The sequence below is a fragment of the Oreochromis aureus genome, linkage group 17 (genome assembly GCF_013358895.1).
Source record: "Oreochromis aureus strain Israel breed Guangdong linkage group 17, ZZ_aureus, whole genome shotgun sequence".
In the NCBI taxonomy this organism is placed as follows: Eukaryota; Metazoa; Chordata; class Actinopteri; order Cichliformes; family Cichlidae; genus Oreochromis; species Oreochromis aureus.
In genome coordinates, this window is record NC_052958.1 from 22736358 (window position 1) to 22754516 (window position 18159).

The 18159-nt window shown below is 41.7% G+C and overlaps 1 long non-coding RNA gene across 3 annotated transcripts; it reads right to left on the reverse strand.

Moving 5' to 3' along the window:
• Window positions 1-6600: 6600 nt before the first annotated feature.
• On the reverse strand, window positions 6601-9801 carry LOC120433898. Of its 3 annotated transcripts, none has more exons than XR_005608826.1 (6): window positions 9582-9801; window positions 9427-9481; window positions 9229-9317; window positions 8946-9113; window positions 8528-8683; window positions 6601-6988 (listed from the first exon to the last, which is right to left on the reverse strand). It is a non-coding gene; the product is annotated as an uncharacterized LOC120433898 (long non-coding RNA). The 3 variants fall into 3 exon arrangements; XR_005608825.1 differs by having other exon boundaries at window positions 8950-9126; XR_005608824.1 differs by having other exon boundaries at window positions 8946-9126.
• Between the last annotated feature and the right edge of the window lie 8358 nt (window positions 9802-18159).

Genomic DNA, 18159 nt, shown 5'->3' on the forward strand with positions numbered 1-18159 from the left:
GGAATGTGCTTTGCTCCCTCAGCCATATCTTTCTTATTTTAAATAAAATTAGGGGAAATTTTGATCATACTTACGGTCAATGCCTAAATTAAACAAGAGGGGAAATACAGACACTAGAGCTTCCCCTTTAAGGATCATATAGTCTTCATAATCACCCCCAAAATCAATAATATTACAGTCTGTACAAATTATGGCCCTTACCTTGTTCCTACTTCATTTATACATAACAAGAACTAGAGCCTAAAATTAAATGAAGAGTTGTTGGATAATAACATGAACTGTTAATCAGTAAATAGATAATAAAAAGTGAAGCAGACTGATCATAAATGAAAAAAGGTTAACAGAAAAGGAACTGCAATAGCTAATTAATTTAATGAATTATTAAAGATGGGGATCTATACACTGTAAAATCTAATTAGTTCCCAGAACTCAAAAAAATTATGGAAACTCGTTGCCTCAAAAAAATTGAGTAAAGCTTAGCTAAAAATGACTAAGTTAGGACAACTTATTTACTTTGAGTACTCTGTACAAGCTCATTTGTTCCCAGAACTCAAAAAAATTGGATCAAGTTTACGTAAGATGACCAAGTTAGGGCAACTTACTCATTTTGAGTACACTGTACAGCTTTGTTAGTTCCCAGAACTCAAAAAAAATTATGGAAACTTGTTGCCTCAAAAAACTAAGTAAAGCTTACTTAAGATGACTGTTAGGACAACTAATGTATAAGTTGTCCTAACAGTCATCTTAAGTAACTTTACTTAGTTTTTTGAGGCAACAAGTTTCCATATTTACTACTTAATACTGCAAGTCTGCAGTATTAACAATAACTTGATATTTCTGACTGTACAATACTAATTGTTTACCTACTGACAAACATGTTAAGTTCAACTAAATGAAAAACAATTTGTGGTACCATGAATATTTTTAAAATAATTAACAACAATTTTTGTAATGATGTTAAAATCAGCCCAACTTTTATTTTCAAACACAACAAAGTATAACAGCCAACATACTGGACACTGTTCTGCTGAACAACAAACAATTATATTGCCATCACTGTTATAATCTTACAATGAAACAAAGTCTCAGATTTAATTATTCTGAAAATAAGTTTTAAGTTTGTTTTGTACTTACATTACTTATATAATCAAAATAAAATATTTGTTGTTCTGTCACAAGTGCAGTCTCTAATTTAAACAACACATTTGTTTTCCATTCCAACACAGGAGCTGGAATGTTGTATTATTTTAAGGATGCTTGTTTCCAGTCCAGGCATTACTGCCTGAATGACTGTCATGGATCGAGGTGATCCAAATGTAGGTGCAGAAGAAAGTCTTTAACTTCCCTTAAGTACACTGGCTGGATGTGGGTTGGAGATGCAATGAGCTTGAACCTGCAGGCGACCATCTTCACTGACCACACCATCTGTGACGGAGGACTCATCTCTCCTGGTGTCCTGCAAGCAAACAATCATATTTTTTGGAACATGAACTTAATTGCTTTCTTAAAACATTTTTTCTGCATTTGGTATAAAACAGACTCCAATTTAGACGATCTCAGGCTCCCTCCCCACCGAGAGGTGACATTCAATGTCCCAAATTGTCAGTCTGGATAACCCTGACCACCACCCAACACACAATAATGTCATGAAAGCATCATTTTAAAAAGGGCTATGCAAACATGGCCTCCCCTCTGTCAGTGCGCCCCAGGGTGGCTGTGGCTACAACGTAGCTTGCCATCACCAGTGTGTGAATGTGTGTATGAATGGGTGAATGACTGGATATGTAAAGCGCTTTGGGGTCCTTAGGGACCAGAAAAGCGCTATATAATCTACAGCCATTTACCAATAACTTTCATTCTAATGATGTGCAAAATGATTTTGGGCACAAAACAGATTTTGCTGTTAGAAAACTTGCAGACTTCACTATATACAGTGTAGACCCTCTAAACTAAGTCTGGGGATGTGATCTTTCAAGAAATGCAGACCAAACTGTTGTTGTTTGTTCACTTACACAGCATGTCTTGTAGAATTAACTGTGGTCACCAGCAACAGCATAGTGCAGTCACATCTCAAGTCTAATAACAGAAGACAGGAAAAGATCAGTAAAGAAACAACTTCCCCAAACCAAACCACAAATAAAACAACAAGTAAAACAGGCTGATCTAAAGTATGATTAAAGTTCAGCCTGATTAATATAAATGTCACTGACAGTTGCTAATATATTGGAAAACCAAAATACTTACCACTGAGTTGATGTCTTTCTGTCCAACAACAGGAGTGCTGGTCCCGAGCCTCAAAGACAGTAAGAAGCAAGCAGAGGAGAAAAAAACAGAACATTTTTCAGAAACTGATTTGATCCTTAATGGCTGTGCAATCATTGTAACATAGAGTTTGCTTATGTTGTTAAATAAAGGCTAGATTTGACATTAATAGATGCCACAGATGTTGTAAAGCTGCCACAAAGCAAAAAAAAAATAGACATCTCCGAAAACGTCAGACATTTTTGCAAATATGTGATGTCTTGATAAATCGAGCAGATATTTGAGCATTACATAGCTACATTGTCGCCTGAAAATATCTTAAAAGTTTATTTTGTGACCCAGAAAAAGTAATAAGTTTTTCAGCAGCGCTCCTCCGCCATTGCCGCGCTTACAAGCACGCACAGGCTCCGACAACCGTGGCGATGCGATCCTCCTTTTCCCCAGACTACCCTTTCTGGGTCACAAAATAACCTTTTAAGATATTTTCAGGCGACAATGTAGCTATGTAATGCTCAAATATCTACTTAATTTATCAAAATATCACATATTTGCAAAAGTGCTTCCACGTTTTCGGAGAGCTCTGTTATCCACCCACCACATCCCACACCTACCCCACCCCTAACGGCTGCACCTCCCGAAGAATTTTGTCTGGGCTCTTATCTCACTTATTTATTTCAAACAATCAACAGAAAATTTCACCACATAGTTTTATGTAAGGTTTTTAAGGCTGTGGTGTTAATTTTAAGTAAGACGAGCCCAGCGGCAGCAGCAACGCTAGGCTAACACTAACTAGCTAGCAAGATTTTAAACCTGGTGCTAAACTAAGAGAAGCCACAAAATCAGTTTGAATAAGAGTAAACATTTACTCACCAAGTCAGTGTATCAGGTAAAGATCCACAGCAATGACAACAATAATATCTTGAGCTGACGCTTCTCCAGGTTTGCTCAACATAGTCCATAAAAAATGCACCGTGAACATGCGGACTGATCCGAGAGGGAGGAGGACGGTAGTCACGTGGCATTTTCAAAACACATCTTTCATCCTTCCGCACTGAGAAGCAAAACTTCCAGCTTACTTAGTTTTTCTAAGTTAAGACAAATCAAATAAATGGAGTTTATCAGCGTTTTTGCATAAAAAGTACTGGTAACTTATTTAAATTGAGTTCTAATAACAAATTGATAAAAATTGAGTTCAGCCTATTTAATATTTTTAATTAAACACAATATTACATTTTACAGTGTAGAGCCCTGAGATACATGACAGAGATTCTATGACAGAAAACAAAGCAAAGAATGTGGTGCTTTTTAAAATACATGATATTTTGTATATCATGAATTGAATATTCAGTTCAGTTCAATTCAGCTTTAATTATACAGCACCGTGCCCGACTTTGCTCTTGTTTGTCTTGGGCTTACACTGTGCGATTTTTGGCCCATTTTGAGATGATTTTTGAGTCGTGCGACCGTTTTGGTGATCGGCCCGAGTTTGGCCTTCATCGTGCGTCATGCATCGTGTAGTATACGTGGGGTAACGAGAAGCGATTAACACCTCATGACCAGCTCCCGTCGTGAGGGTGTCACCGCAGCCGCTCACACTGCGCAGCGTGTGATCTGGACACAAGTGATGGAGGCACTTGTAGGACTTTGGAAAGCTCATCCGAGCCTTTTCGATGTGGCCTCACAAAATTATCATGACCACAACAACCGTGAAAATAGTTGGATGGACATTGCTGCTCAATCACAGCTGCCTGATCAATGTTTTTCATTAGCAATTTAGCAAAGTTGATGATGGTGGTGTGCGTGTCGGGCCGTATAGTGTGAGACCCTGCATCGTGACCATGAACTTCTAACCCCTGCGAGTCAATCGTACAGTTTGAGCAGGAGCTGAATAACGCGACTGAAAAAAATCGCACAGTGTCTGCCCAGCATAAAGAAATCCAGTTAAGCGACTTCACAGGACCAATCACAAAGTTTAACCAGGTGTTTATCTCAGCAGATCTGAGCGCTGCGAAGAAACCACAGCAGCCAATTAGGCTGAGTAACTGTCTGAGAGCTGGATCACATTCAAAGTCACCAGCTGTGGTACAAGAGGCTGACCTCGACCTGCAGCTGTCACTTAGTGTAAAATCGATGTCTGTACCATCTTTCACTCAGTAACGATCTCTGTGACGAGGTGACTCGCACCTTCATCGGCTCCATGATGCTCAGATAAAGTGTAAGTTCATTGTGGATTCAAATATGTTCTCATGTCTTAAAGGCGCTTTTAGTAACTTCAGAAAAGTGTGTGAGCTAGCATCATCTGAAAACACGAGGCACAAAAACTGTCCCGCTCTGCTCTGTATGTTGTGTGTGTACCAGAGCATTAGTGGATGTGTTGAAAGTACAAGTGTCAGATACATGCTGTGCAGCTCAGCAATGAAGCACATGGTGCATAAACAACTCATCCTTTGGATTTTAGTGTAAGATTCACATAGGAGACAGTACACAGGCTGTTACATCAGAATCTGTTCACACATTGGAGAAGAAAAAAGGTTTCCTATACACATTTAGACTTCTTGTCACACGAAGCTGAAAAAGCCTGAAAAATACCATTTTTATCATATTTTGTTGTATTTCCATGACTGAGTTTGTACTGAGTACCATCAAAAATAAAGAATCTAGCCAGCTCCTTAAATAAGGAGAGGTCATTTGATGGATGGAGGAACAAAAACAAACAACAAAGAATCATTTCTGCAAGGAAGTCAGTTTGTTGAGGTTTTAGGCTTAAAGGGGTGAATATTTTACCTCATTCAGGTTTCCTGTCGCTGGCGTTTTGTTTGAAGCAGGTGATGCGAGATAAATCCAGACCACTGTTTTGTATGCAGTAGAGTTTCTGGTCTGTCTGTTTAAGTCAGCAGGCCTCCTAAAGAGATGTGACAAGCCTCTCAGATAAAAAGAAGACGATGTGACACACAGAGCTCTTTAGATAAAATCATGTCTGAGAGCAGCAGAAGACGGTCAGGTCTGTCCCACAAATAAACTGCAGGAACAACATGTCTGCTCATGCTGAACGCCTCCATCACTCAACACATCCGACCGCTTTAATGTCACTCCAACATTTAGCAGTGTTCCTACAACAACGCTTTCATCAGTATTTTTCAAATTTGATAATTTTGTAGATGTGCATATTTGTTATTAATACTTACACATGGATTTAGTCTTGTTCATAGACCAAGTACAGGAAACTGGACAAGTGAAGAAGAAAAGTGTGATGCCGACAGAGAGCCGTCATCTCTGTGTGTCATCTCTTCATCCTTTAGCTCAGAGAGGTCAGACTGAGCTAAATTATGACGGTGTTTGAGCCAAATGTTAATTTTGAAGCTTGTTGGAATAGCACAAACGTTTTGGCTTATATGCTGTATTTACATACGTTTGCACATGTTTCTAATTTTCCTCTAAAATTTAAAGAAGAGAGGAATGGCTCAAGACTTTTGCACAGTACTGCATGTTTAATATATCCTATCAGGAAATATTTTTTGTTTGTCCCTCTGGTCTTTAGGGATATCAGCAAAGCTAATGGAAATGTTAGCCACATTAGCTGGACAACATGCTAATGCCAAAGATTCTGTAGTTGAAAGGACCAAAAATAAACGTAATCCACGACGTCTTCAGATGCTGAGAGTGCACGTGTTTCCTCTGCAGCCATCAGTGGTTCATTTGGTGCACTTTGCTGGCAGCTGAGATATTTTTGTGTTCGAGTTTCAGCAAAAAGCGTCTATTTGTTCCTTGTTTGAGAGTGTGCCAAATGAGCTGCCAGGCAGGCATTATGTAAGACATGTAACATGGTGACATAGATAAGTAACAGAAAAGTCTGCATGCCAACAAGGCGTTTCAGGCATTTCAAACAAGGAAAGAATATGTAGAACAGCAAATGAGAGGAAAAACCTCAAAAACCTAACTTTAAACTCTCCAAAGCTCATATATTTTATCAAGTCGTTCATGACTTTTACTTTATTATACGGTTAGCTGCACAGATAAATTAAAATATAAAAGTACAAAACCATGCACAGCTTAGAGTACTCATCTGTATATCCAATGTGTCACATTATTCTAATCTTGGACTGTTGGGTCCACATGTGGCCACGTCTGCAGTTTTCTTTGGACAACTCAGCTGCAGGCCCACCTGATATGGGCCAGATATCAGGTGTGCAGGACCATAAAAACATCTGCCAGAGCCTGAACTGAGCCAAGTGCAGGCCCAATTGGGCCCAAATGTGTCTGCTATGTGTGAGTCATACTAATGAACTCAAACTGCAAAGGACAATTTTAGAAATCTTTCTCTAAATTTGATAAGAGCAGTCATTCCACTTCAGACTCTCAGGACTGAGATGCCAAATTCTGAACATTAACCATAACATCTGACAAGACGTTGAAGTGCAAAGAGTCACAGCTCTGCTGAGGAGCAGCTGCTCTGCCTCCATCGCTGGCAATATTCGGTGATCAGCGTTTGGCGGCGTGACAGCGGGAGGCTTTTCAGCGTCCGTCATCTGAGCTGCTGCATTGTTGTCCCCGCGGAGAAGAGCGGCAGGAATGCTCGGTTGGTGGTGTGGAGGAGGGAGGGTCAGAGAGAAGGGGGGTCTATACTTAGAGGACTGACTGCATGCTGCACCTGTCCTCCGCCCATCATCATGCAGCTCACGCTTCGAAGGAGGACGCTACACCCGCAAGCTGGTTTTGTCCACAAATTCTGAAATGAAGCACAAACGATGCAGAGACACGACCCCAGCCGCTACACGCCAAAAAAATTGTGATTTATGCCGCCACATGTTCTGCTGAGAGGAAACAGATTCAAGTTTGCATCAGTCAATAAAACCAAAACAGAAACACAGGCCAGGCGTGACACCACGGTAGCCCTTCATCTACTTCCAGAGCTTATTAGAAACAATAAGAATAAATGATTGGACAGTTTGTATTTAACTCATGAGCTCTATATAAAAGTGAAGTTAGAGCAGACGGGTCTTAAAAAGGCTCTTCAGGTTCCTCAGGTTGTATGGGGCTTTCTCAAATAATGTCAACGACCAGTTGCTATGGAAAAATATGGATTCTTCGACCAGCTGACCAATGGTTGCTGGGTGTCACTTTGTGAAAATCAATCACAAAGAGACTGCTGCACCAAAAACCTCCATGTGACTGGTCATAAGCTGATTGCTGCAGAAGACACCGACTTGTCTGCAAACATTCGCTAACTACTGTGTGACTTTGGCCTTATTTACTTCACCCTCTTTAGTTTCACATCACTGTGAGACCTGAAGCTGAAGTAACTCTTGTATACTATCTGAACTCGGAACTTCAGCACCAACACCGACAGCCTCTACTCCGCAGTCACGTAGCGTTTACTGAACAGGAAGTTCAGGTGTCTTCAACTCTCAGTAGAGTCAAAATGAACTGCAGCTCTTGTTCATATGCTGAAGCAGAGGTTGGAGGACAGCACAGTCAGGAGAGGCTTTGATGCAGCCAGAGATGCTGGTTTGGTCCGAACATTGGATGTTTGCAGATAAATGCAGTCGTGCTTTCTACTCAGTGCAGTGGTGCGATGAATGAATCATGCATGCCCTCTGGAATAATAACTGGCAGGCAGAGGCCCAGTGTGAAATCAAAATTAGAGGGTAATTGTGGTGCTAAAAGCTTCCCATTAGTGGCGTCATACATCTGCTGTTAGTTAACCCCCCGTCTGCCTGACAGCATGCCACTGTGAATTACTGCAGCACCCCTGGGTCAGTAAACGCCTCAAGGCTGCAGGTACTCATGTCTTTACTTTGCCTCCCCACCTGCCTGACCACACACCTGCGCTGCTGCCTCGATGGGAGATGAATCCAAATGATTTGGCTTCATTCTTCAGTCCTGGAGGTTCATGCTGGAGCCTTACACTCAGCCCACACCAGGTATTTGTCCAGTCGGTTAGAGGCAACAAAACAAACCTCCAAACTGCTCGATTAGCTGCTTCAGACACAGCATATTCACAGAGTACCTCCGAATAAACAAAGATTTTTTTTTTTTTTTTTTTTTTTCAGGAAACTTTCATCATATTTTTGGTGAAAAGGGCCGGGACAGTAGATACAGCTTAATTTGTGGAGGCTTTGCTGGTTTCTGTTGCAGTAAAACACCTTTCTGTGAATACTGGGGACGTCAAAGCATCATGAGCTGCTGTACTGTGTCCTCCATTTTGATGTGAGGTGTGATGATGCGAACAGCTGCTGTAGAGCTGAAAATAATTACTGACTCTTACCACTGATTACTTTTTCAGAGCGCCCCCTGCTGACCTCTTTCTGTACACTCAGATTAACAGGAAGTGGGATGACTATGGGACTAGCTCTGGTACAGCTCACATGATCTGGCCCCTTGACTGACTTCCAAAAGCTGGCCAATCAGAAGGAAGGGGGACCTTAAAGAGACAACAGCTTGTTTCAGATAGGTGATAAAACAAGTGAGTAGCATCTGTGATTTTAAAAGTGTGTATCATGCAAAGCTGCAACAGTGGAGTAGGTGTTTTTACTTATAATGCGAAGTATAATTGAACGGGGCGGACTGAAGCACACCTGCTGTGAGCAGACTGCTAATATTTGAGTCTAAATCAGGGTTTACACTGCAGGCCTCAGGCTGCAGACAGCTGGTTTCATTAAATCACCAGAACAGGGAACACTTACTCACGATGCATTCAGGAAACAAAAATAAGAGACCTCTGTTGTATTCCTCCCCTCCACTCCACTCTCACTGCAGGTAATTAGGTCCTTGACAAGGAGATAGAGCCCCTCCCCCCCCGGGTAGTGCCTACGTGACAGAAAAGCCTGCACACATCATCAGCTCCTCCGTCTCTGCAATACAAACCTTCAGTTTTTGTTAGTCAACAAGCTCGATTGTGAAACTTCATTACAAATCATTTATCCCCCCAGCTGCAGAAGGGCATGGTCATGTGACACAGTTACTCACCATCTCACTCTAGTGATCATCAGACTTCTTCCTTCGCCCTACCTTTTGTCTTATTTCCAGACAAGGTGTTGCTTCCACTCACAGGTGAACTGGTGAATATTTAGGAGCAAACAGGTGCTTTGTTTCTGGTTTTGGGGGACGTCCATGCAAACATTTCACCTTTATGTAAGTTTTTTATTACTGAACTGTAAAACTTACCTGAGGTGACATCTGCGTGGTGCTATGAAAACAATGATTTGCTTTCAGAGTGAGACTGAAAACAGAAAACAGAACAAGGAACCAAAGCAAGGACAATGTTTACACACCAGGGCTGATGGGATTGGAAACAGGTGAGGCTGTTGTGGCAGTCTTACCAATCAGGGCTGTGTTTATCACCAGCAGAATTAGTTTGATGGTCTCCCTGATGATCAGGAAGCGTACTCTCCATAAAGTGTATCTGCCTGGACAGGAAAAGGCAAGATCTCTGGTACCAGAAGCTTTTTGGTTGCATTCAGCCCGATCTCATGACAAAACAAATATTAAGACTTGAGCTTTGAAAAAGTGGGGACTGTTGCATTTTAACCCAGTCGTGTTTAGGAAATAAGTTAACCAAGTAATTTCACTGCTAACCGTAGCCTTTCTAAGGCTATAACTGTACAACTTCAGCAAACCCCCAAAAAAAGTAAGTAATGCAGGGGTGGGCAACTCCAGGCCTCGAGGGCCAGTGTCCTGCAGGTTTTAGATGTCTTTGATTCGACACAGCTGATTTAAATGCTAAATTACCTCCTCAACATGTCTTGAAGTTCTCCAGAGGCCTGGTAATGAACTCATCATTTGAGTCAGGTGTGTTGACCCAGGGTGAGATCTAAAACCTGAGGGACAACAGCACTTGAGGCCTGGAGTTGCCCACCCCTGAAATAATGAGAGCACATGTAACTTAGGTTTACAAGTAACACCAAAAAATGCTTAAAATGAACAGTGCAGAAAAGAGGTGCATACAGGGTGGAGTGGGTGGAGACGAGTGTCAGGGGAGATTTGCAACTGAAGGAGAGCATCAGGAGTGAAAGTGAAGGTTTGAAGATGGAGGTGAGACCTGCTGTGATGGTTTGGAGACGATAGAGGCCGAGCTGAAGATGCTCAGATATTCACTGGGAGTGAACTGGATGGACAGGACTTATATGTGACTTAGATGGTCACATTATATGTGTCTGTGTTACAGATGAGGGAAACCCAACCCTTGCTGTCAGTCCTCGCTGGAGAGAGGACTGTCTCTGGGTCGAGGGTCAGCAGACGAGGCCTTACCTTCAGCTGACAGCATCTAAATTTCAATAACTCTGCAGCGTGACAGCTTACCCGCCTACCTCTGACACATACCCGATAAGATTTATTTCCCCCTTCAGCCTCGGATTTTCTCACTTTCCCTGTTTTCATGGCTCTGTTCCCACTCTGTAATGTCACAGGGCAGCTGCAGAGAGCATCTCTGCCTCCGTTAATTATCGTCCTCTGGGCTGAATGATCCTGCACGGGCTGTTTAATTGTTGCTTTCAGCTTGCCCTTTGTATCCCCCTCATCACCGCTGCCAGACAGGAACCCAGCTTTAAGGAGAGCCTGAAGGTAAAGAAGAAGAATTAAAAGCTGTAATATCTGCTACAATCTCTAATTTTCTTCAGGAATCATACATAAGAATGTCGTGTTCTTTTTACTGACAGATTAACTAATTGGAATTTAGCATGCAGCGCTGAACTGATTCACCTAAGAAAACAAGTGAAAGCACTGCCAAAAGCTGGTTTACAAAGACAAGAAACAGAGAGTAAAAGATGCATTCAAAGATGCGTTAGAGGGATGTGCACACACTAAAATTAGCTTTTAATGAAAGGCCACAAGATCTAGCAATGTTTAAATATTATACATTAGCAAAAATGCTATGAAGGGAGTTCATTTATCATTAGAATTAATATCAATAACGTATCAGTGTATGTGCAACATTTTAATGTTGCAGATGAATATTTGGAGCTCATCAATACTCTGCCTAACCATAAACCAAATTATACTACTTTTTTTATAATACTTTTTTTTATTTTATTCAAACACCAAACGTCACCACAGCAGTAAATTCTCACATCTGAGAAACAGGAGCAAAAACATGGTTGGATTTTTTTGGGGGGGGATTTGTATGATTATACTTTAATTAATAAGACTGCTTTGTCAGCATATTATAAACCTCTATTTAAACTACTTGCGTAGAACCTCTTTTCCACTAGTGCCTACTCTACTCTGCTCGACTCCACTCTACTGGTCGTTTTCCATTGCTCTGTGAGAATAGACAACTTATTGGTACAATAACTTTAATATATTTCATGAAACCATCCACTATTACAGACGTGCAAGTAAACAGGGATGAGTTGAAATTTGAAGAAAACAGGAACAGGAAACTTTCAAGGCTGAAAAAAAGAATTATTGACACTTTGCTTAAATCAGCTGTAAGTATTATTATGATCGAGCTGTCATCGTTTAAATAAATTAGAGTATTTTAACATCTGTGATGTAGAGGAGCAGAAACCAGCATTGGTACGCTGGATGTTTGATCTATTTTCTTCAAAAACTTTATTTTGGGTCCTGGAGCTAGAATGCTGCTCAAGACAAGAAAATAATTTTGCAAGCCTTTGTCATATGAACTAAAGTAACATCATAAAAAAGTGTGAGACGCTGATCATAATAGTGGCCTCTAAAACTTTGCATGCAGTGGTGTATTCTACACTTTGCTAGCAGACATGAACAAACTGTGTGGGTGATTGTTAGTGCGCTGGCCGCCATTTTGGCTAAACAAATCCGATGAAAATAACAAAGCAATAATTATCTGCCATCGTGTGAGAACTGTGAATTGTAGTTCACTGGAAAAATCAGCCTGAGAGCTAATGTGTGGGTGGTTGCTGAGTTGATTGACACAAAACTTTCCAGTCTCAGGAGATCACAGGAGAGCAGGAATGTTCCCAGCAAGCTGTGGTAATCATCATTAGCAGTTTAAAGCTCGTATATGTTTTCCCTGCAGCTCAGAATTCCCGGTTCAAAGACTGCTGAAGTCCAGGGGCTATTAAAGAAACTTTAATGGGAAAGTTTTTCACAGCTCAGTGGGAGGTCAGAGCAGGAAGGTAAGAGAGGAGGTGAAAAATCTTCAATATTTCATCCAGCGAGCAGCCATGGTTTGATATGGTGAGTCCCAGGCTGTCGGAGACAGAGCTTGAGTTTCAGCTCCAAGATGGAGAAGAAACCTGAGGCTGAGGACGTCTGTGAGCCTCAGCAAAGGACAGGAAAGATGTGCTTTTCTCCGCTCGGTGACCTGATGCAAAGTGAGCCACTCAATACGTTATCTCTCATCCGCTCGATAAACTGTAATCAGGATACAGAGGATATTTCTGGAGCAGTCAGCAGTCATTCTGCTTCCACTGTTTCCTCCATTAAAGTCCTTGGAGTTAATGTTTAATGCATTCAACCTTCACGTACATCACAAGAGAATTCACAACAGTTGTACTGAGCTTTAACTTGCTTTAGCTCCTAGTTTGGGTTATGTACAGACTGTTATGATTTAATTTCTTCTCAGTGTTTCCAGCATTTATCACACCTGCTCTGGTGAAATCTCTGCATACTGGCTTGTTTCCTCATCTCATTTTAAAAGGACATTAAATTGTGGACAGAGAACAAAGTTAAAAGACTAAAGAAAATTTATTATTTCCGAACTGCTTCCTTCAGTTCATATCAGCTGTTGCTGAATCAGTGAAAAATACTCCTAGATATTAATTCTAGCTTATCTTCACTGTCTGTTCTCCCCTAATGAGGACTGACTGCCGTCACCTATAGATTTGGGATGTATTACTTCAGTCATTGCAACCTTGTGGCTGATAGAGCAGTGAATCAAGTCAGCAGCCTTCACAAAGTGGCACACCAGTGTCTGGGTGGACTGATATAAATGATAGATATGTATGTGTGGGTGCAGGAGGAGGAGGGAGAGGAGAAGACAAATTATAAAAACTTCCAGAAGATAGTTCTCCAGCCACCATCGATCAAAGAGCCTCGGTGCTGTCACAGCGGTCAGAAAGAAACAGAGATGGAGCTGCTGTTATTGTTCTGCAGGAGAAAACTCTATCACACTCTGTGTGTCTGTGTCACTGCAGGTTCACACTGTACTGACTGCATGTACTGCACCAGGAGAAGTAAAGATCTGAGGAACCAGAGTGATCTTATATATAACGTAGTGTATTTTTAATTAAATCAATATGTATGATACTCTCAGTTTTATGGTTGGGTTTTCAGACACTTGTGAGCCAATCAAATGTAAAACTAACACAACAACAACAAAATAACACAGATGCTGTGCCATGACATCAATATCTAATATGACATAAAGTCAACTTTATACAGCACAAAATGTTCTTAGTTTAAAAGAAAAAAATCCTATTTTTTTTTTTTTTTTCTTGTCCTGTCCAACAATTTAGCAATCAGAATAGTTGTCTGAAGGCCAAAAAATGCCCCCAAAATGATCTTCTTGCACCTGTGTCGACACACTCTTGTCCTTTAGCCCAGCGGTCCCCAACCTTTTTTGCGCCACAGACCGGTTTATGCCCGACAATATTTTCACGGACCGGCAATAAGGTGTCGCGGATAAATACAACAAAATAAAACTACCGAAAAAAAGAAGATTTATTCATAACACACGTGAAAAGACCCAGGAAAACCGAGTTAACGATAAAAATGATAACAAAATAACGCTGAAAACCGATAAAAACCCTGAAAACCATACATTTCACACCTGAGCCTCAACTCTCGCGGCCCGGTACCAAACGACTCACAGACCGGTACCGGTCCGAGGCCCGGGGGTTGGGGACCGCTGCTTTAGCCCATCATGCAAAGCCAAAAAACCATGTGTGTCATTTCTGCAGGACGGCAGCTCGGTGCAAAGCTGCAGTTCATCACGAGGAAAGAAGCAGCTGCACATCTTAACCTTTGCATGGATTTCAACACGACTTTTCTCCCAACGCTCTGAATCTGCTTCATTTCTCTTTAGTTAACATGCTTTTCACTCCAGCAGCACTGGAACAGAAAGGAGTCACCATAGCAGATCACCTGCTCCATCTCCTCCTATCCCAGCATCCTCCTCTGTCACACCAACCCTCTTCATGTCCACTACATCCATGAAATTCCTCTGAGGTCTTCCTCTTCTGCTACCGCCCAGCATCTTCATCATCCTTTGTTGAATATATCCAATCTCCCCTCCTTCATGTGTGCGAACCATCTCAGCCTCTCTGATTTTCTCTCCAAGTTTATGAAGTTAATAATGATTAATTTAAAACAGTTTGATATTGATATTGAACTTGAACCACAGTTATTATAATCACTAATCTTTTCCCAGCTGAACAGTGACCGCTGCTACGCATCTTTCATTAGCACGTATCCAGAGTCTCTTCTGTGGTGTGTTTTCACGTCTCCATCAGCGCAGTGGAGAGCTTTTACTTTAACCAGAAGAGGAGCCATTATCAACTCCCAGCATTCCCGTCTCTCTGTAACCTCAACGTGAATGCCAGAGTGTGCATTTGTTTCCCCACATGAGGATGAGGTTACTTGTTTCAGGCAGATGATAGGAGGCGCTCATGAACCCAGAGTGTGACGGGTCATAGAAGCTGGAAAAGTCTGTCCGCAGTGTGAATGCAAGGCGAATCTCAGAGACGTCCTAAAACAGTGACATGAGTGCCGGAAAATTGAAGTCAGGGGTTGATGGTTCATCAGTGGAGGGAAGAGAGGAGGCCGTAATAAAATGTATGAATTCAAATGCAGCAGCAAAAAGACTGCAACAGGTGCTTTTATCCTCTCTGTGAGAGCCAGGTGTACTTCAGTAAAACATTTTTAATGTGCTGTTTGCAGCCCAGGACGTGATGTGTTAGCTTCAATATTTCAGCACTGTCCGCACTATTTGTCCCCTTTGTAAAAACAAAGCTGTCAACCCAGAGCTGCTGTGTCACCTCCTCTCACTGTTTATTTCATTTGTGGCTGTTACAAGCACAGGGGAATCCTGACCTTTGACCGTTGACCTCAGAGCTGTTAACAAGGCCAGGGAATGCTTCATCAGTGTAAGACATCTGAGTCACCAAGGGAAGCAGATGGAGAAGTGGCTGCTGCTAACAGCCAATCATCTGTCACAGCAAAGCAAACTCTGGATGCTAAATTAAGATAATTTTATCCTAAATCATCCAGTCAAAACAGTCTGGCCTGTGATTCAGGCCTGAGAGCACGTGGAGTTTGTGCACAAGTATTCACAAACTGGCTTAGAACCTCATACACAAGTCCTCTGGGAACTTTAAGTACACTACTGGACAGATTCCAGTGAAACTGCAGTCATACATTCATGTTCCCAGAGGATTCATCCCACACTCTAATGAATCTGTCTGTTACATAATTCAGATGGATCGTGATTAAATTTAGTACAAATGTTCATGTTCTCTCAAAAAAATTGTTTAAGCAGTCCTAGGAGTCAGATTCAGCTCAGTCTAAAAGCTAACAGCTGCACGTTGTCCTCACACAGGACATTCGAGCTGTTTTAGCCTGCCTCGGTCCACACCTGCAAGCCACTTTGCAACTCTCCTTTTTTCATGCTGATTCATATCTCTCATCACTGAGGCCTCTCTTCTGTAGTGGGGTCTTATGGCTGCTACAGAGCCACCAAATATAAAAGGCTGCAGATGGAAGTCATTACCTCCTCTTGACAGCAGTGCTGTTTATTGAGTATATTTTTGGAATATTTGGAGTTCCCTTCTTAGAGTGATTTTATTTGCTGTTCACTTCTACTTGAGTAAATGCAAAGATGTTTTTCACTGCAGCTATTGGCATGGCAGCCATTCAGAAGTGTTCTTAAATATGCAAGCAGGGAAGATTGCAGTTTGTAGACTGTAGAGTGACAACTTCTCCTACACGCTCAGCTCTCTCGTCACCACGGCAGATATTGCAGCAGTCCATCTGTCAGTCCTCATCCTTCCTTCACCTCGCATTCTTGAAGAAGACCTCAAAGTACTTGTACTCCTCCACTTAAGGCAGGAACTCCTCCTCGACCCGGAGTTAACGTTCCAGCTTTTTCTAGTGGATCACCACAGCCTCAGACTCAGAGGGCCAATCCTTATCTCAGCCTCCTCAACATTTAAAAAAACCACCGAGTTCTTCTGACAGAAGAAACACGTAGAACTGGTTAACTTGTGAGACTTGGATAAAAGACCTTTGACCCAGAAACACATTTAAGGGAGAATCAAGAGAAGAGAGATCTGTCCTTTGTGATGTTCCTGCAGCACTGAACTCATTTCTCTTTCTTAACAATAAAAACTAGAATCTACATCCTGAACGTCGTGTGTACCTGAATCGTTTCTGTCCGGCACAAACTGGTGAAAGTCTCTGAGCTGTAAATGCTGATAGTAAAGTAGTAATCACTCCTCTCTCCTCTTCAGCATCAGCGGTCACACAGAAAACTGTTCGCTGCTATTGAAATGAGTTTTATGTGGCTGCCACCTCATTATAACCGCCTCTCCTGAATGGCCTGATTGGGGTCATCTCACTGTGGGTAATTGCAGTTATTGTACTTTTCTCTGTTCATTATGTGAAGCGGAGAGGCTGCACGATCATGGTGAGGTGTGGGACTGGATTTCTGCACAGAGGGAGAAGAAAGAAAAAGGATTTAATGTGTTTTCATTGGTCAGATTTCAGTTTCATTTATTCGGCTCATCTCGGTGCTCGTTTTGGGATTTTGCTGCCGTAGGCGAACAGAGACAAATGTGCAGGAAATCAGCATTTACCAAACTGACATTTATTGAAAACTCTTCATACTGGATGTGTTTCTGCACATAAATTGTTCCCGCCTGTCTTAGTTTTCTTCCTGTTTAACCTTTGTGTTAATGATGACAGTTTCCAGGAGGAGGATGGACTCAGTGTGCGCGATGGGCTGTTGAACCGCTAAAGCTCGAGTCCTCACGGGACGACTTACTGTAGCATTAATTAATGAGCGGATAATGAAATTAGCTGATATGTGTGGCTGGTCCATCACAGAATGAAGTTGGACAAGGTCAAAAGATTTTATAGTTTCTGGTTGAGAACATTGAACGACACGTGACTACTGCAGAATGAAGAGACGAGAGAACCTAAATACATTCTCTGTATTTAAAGCTTTACTTACTGAGATGATTAAGATTATCAATAAAAATAAAACATTCAAGAATCTTTACTACTGCAGTGTTAAATTCCACAGACAGTTCAGTGAGGTTGCTGGTTGTTGATCGGTAAAACTGTGCAGTGATTTCCACAGATTTAAATGTGCAGTAGCATCTGATTGGCCAGCTGCCCAATGATAGCTGGTATAGGCTCCAGACTGGGACCCTTATAAGGATAAGCAATAGAGATGGATGCATAGATGGAGATTTAAATGCAATGCATCAGTTATTTTATTTAAATATTCCGTATTTTATTATTTTTAAAGTGTATTTTGATGCTCAGACTTTTCTTCTGTGTTACTTTTCTTGTAATGAGGAATGACTGCATCAGTAGGGATTCTGCAGTCATTTTTATCCCGAGGTCATATATCATCTTTGAAAGGATATTATGGGATGCATATCTTTGCTCATGCGTCTGCCTCTTCCATGCTGTGAACTCATGTTTGACCACAGCTCATCAGACCTGAGAGCAGAACCGTCCTGAAGGCCGCATAATTTGCCGTGTGATGGGATGTGACAGGTTGATCTCTGCAGCTTTGCCTCCCACTGCAGCTGCTGCTGGAGGCAGAGAGGACTTCCCAGGTTTCCAAGGATACCGACAGCCTGGTGTAGCAGGTAACCCCTTCCTCCTCCACAGCCCCTGGGGAAAGAAGGTGGGAATGAATCCAGGTTTAGGCCTTGTTTCTTCTTCCTGCTCAGCAGCTGTAGTTGAGGC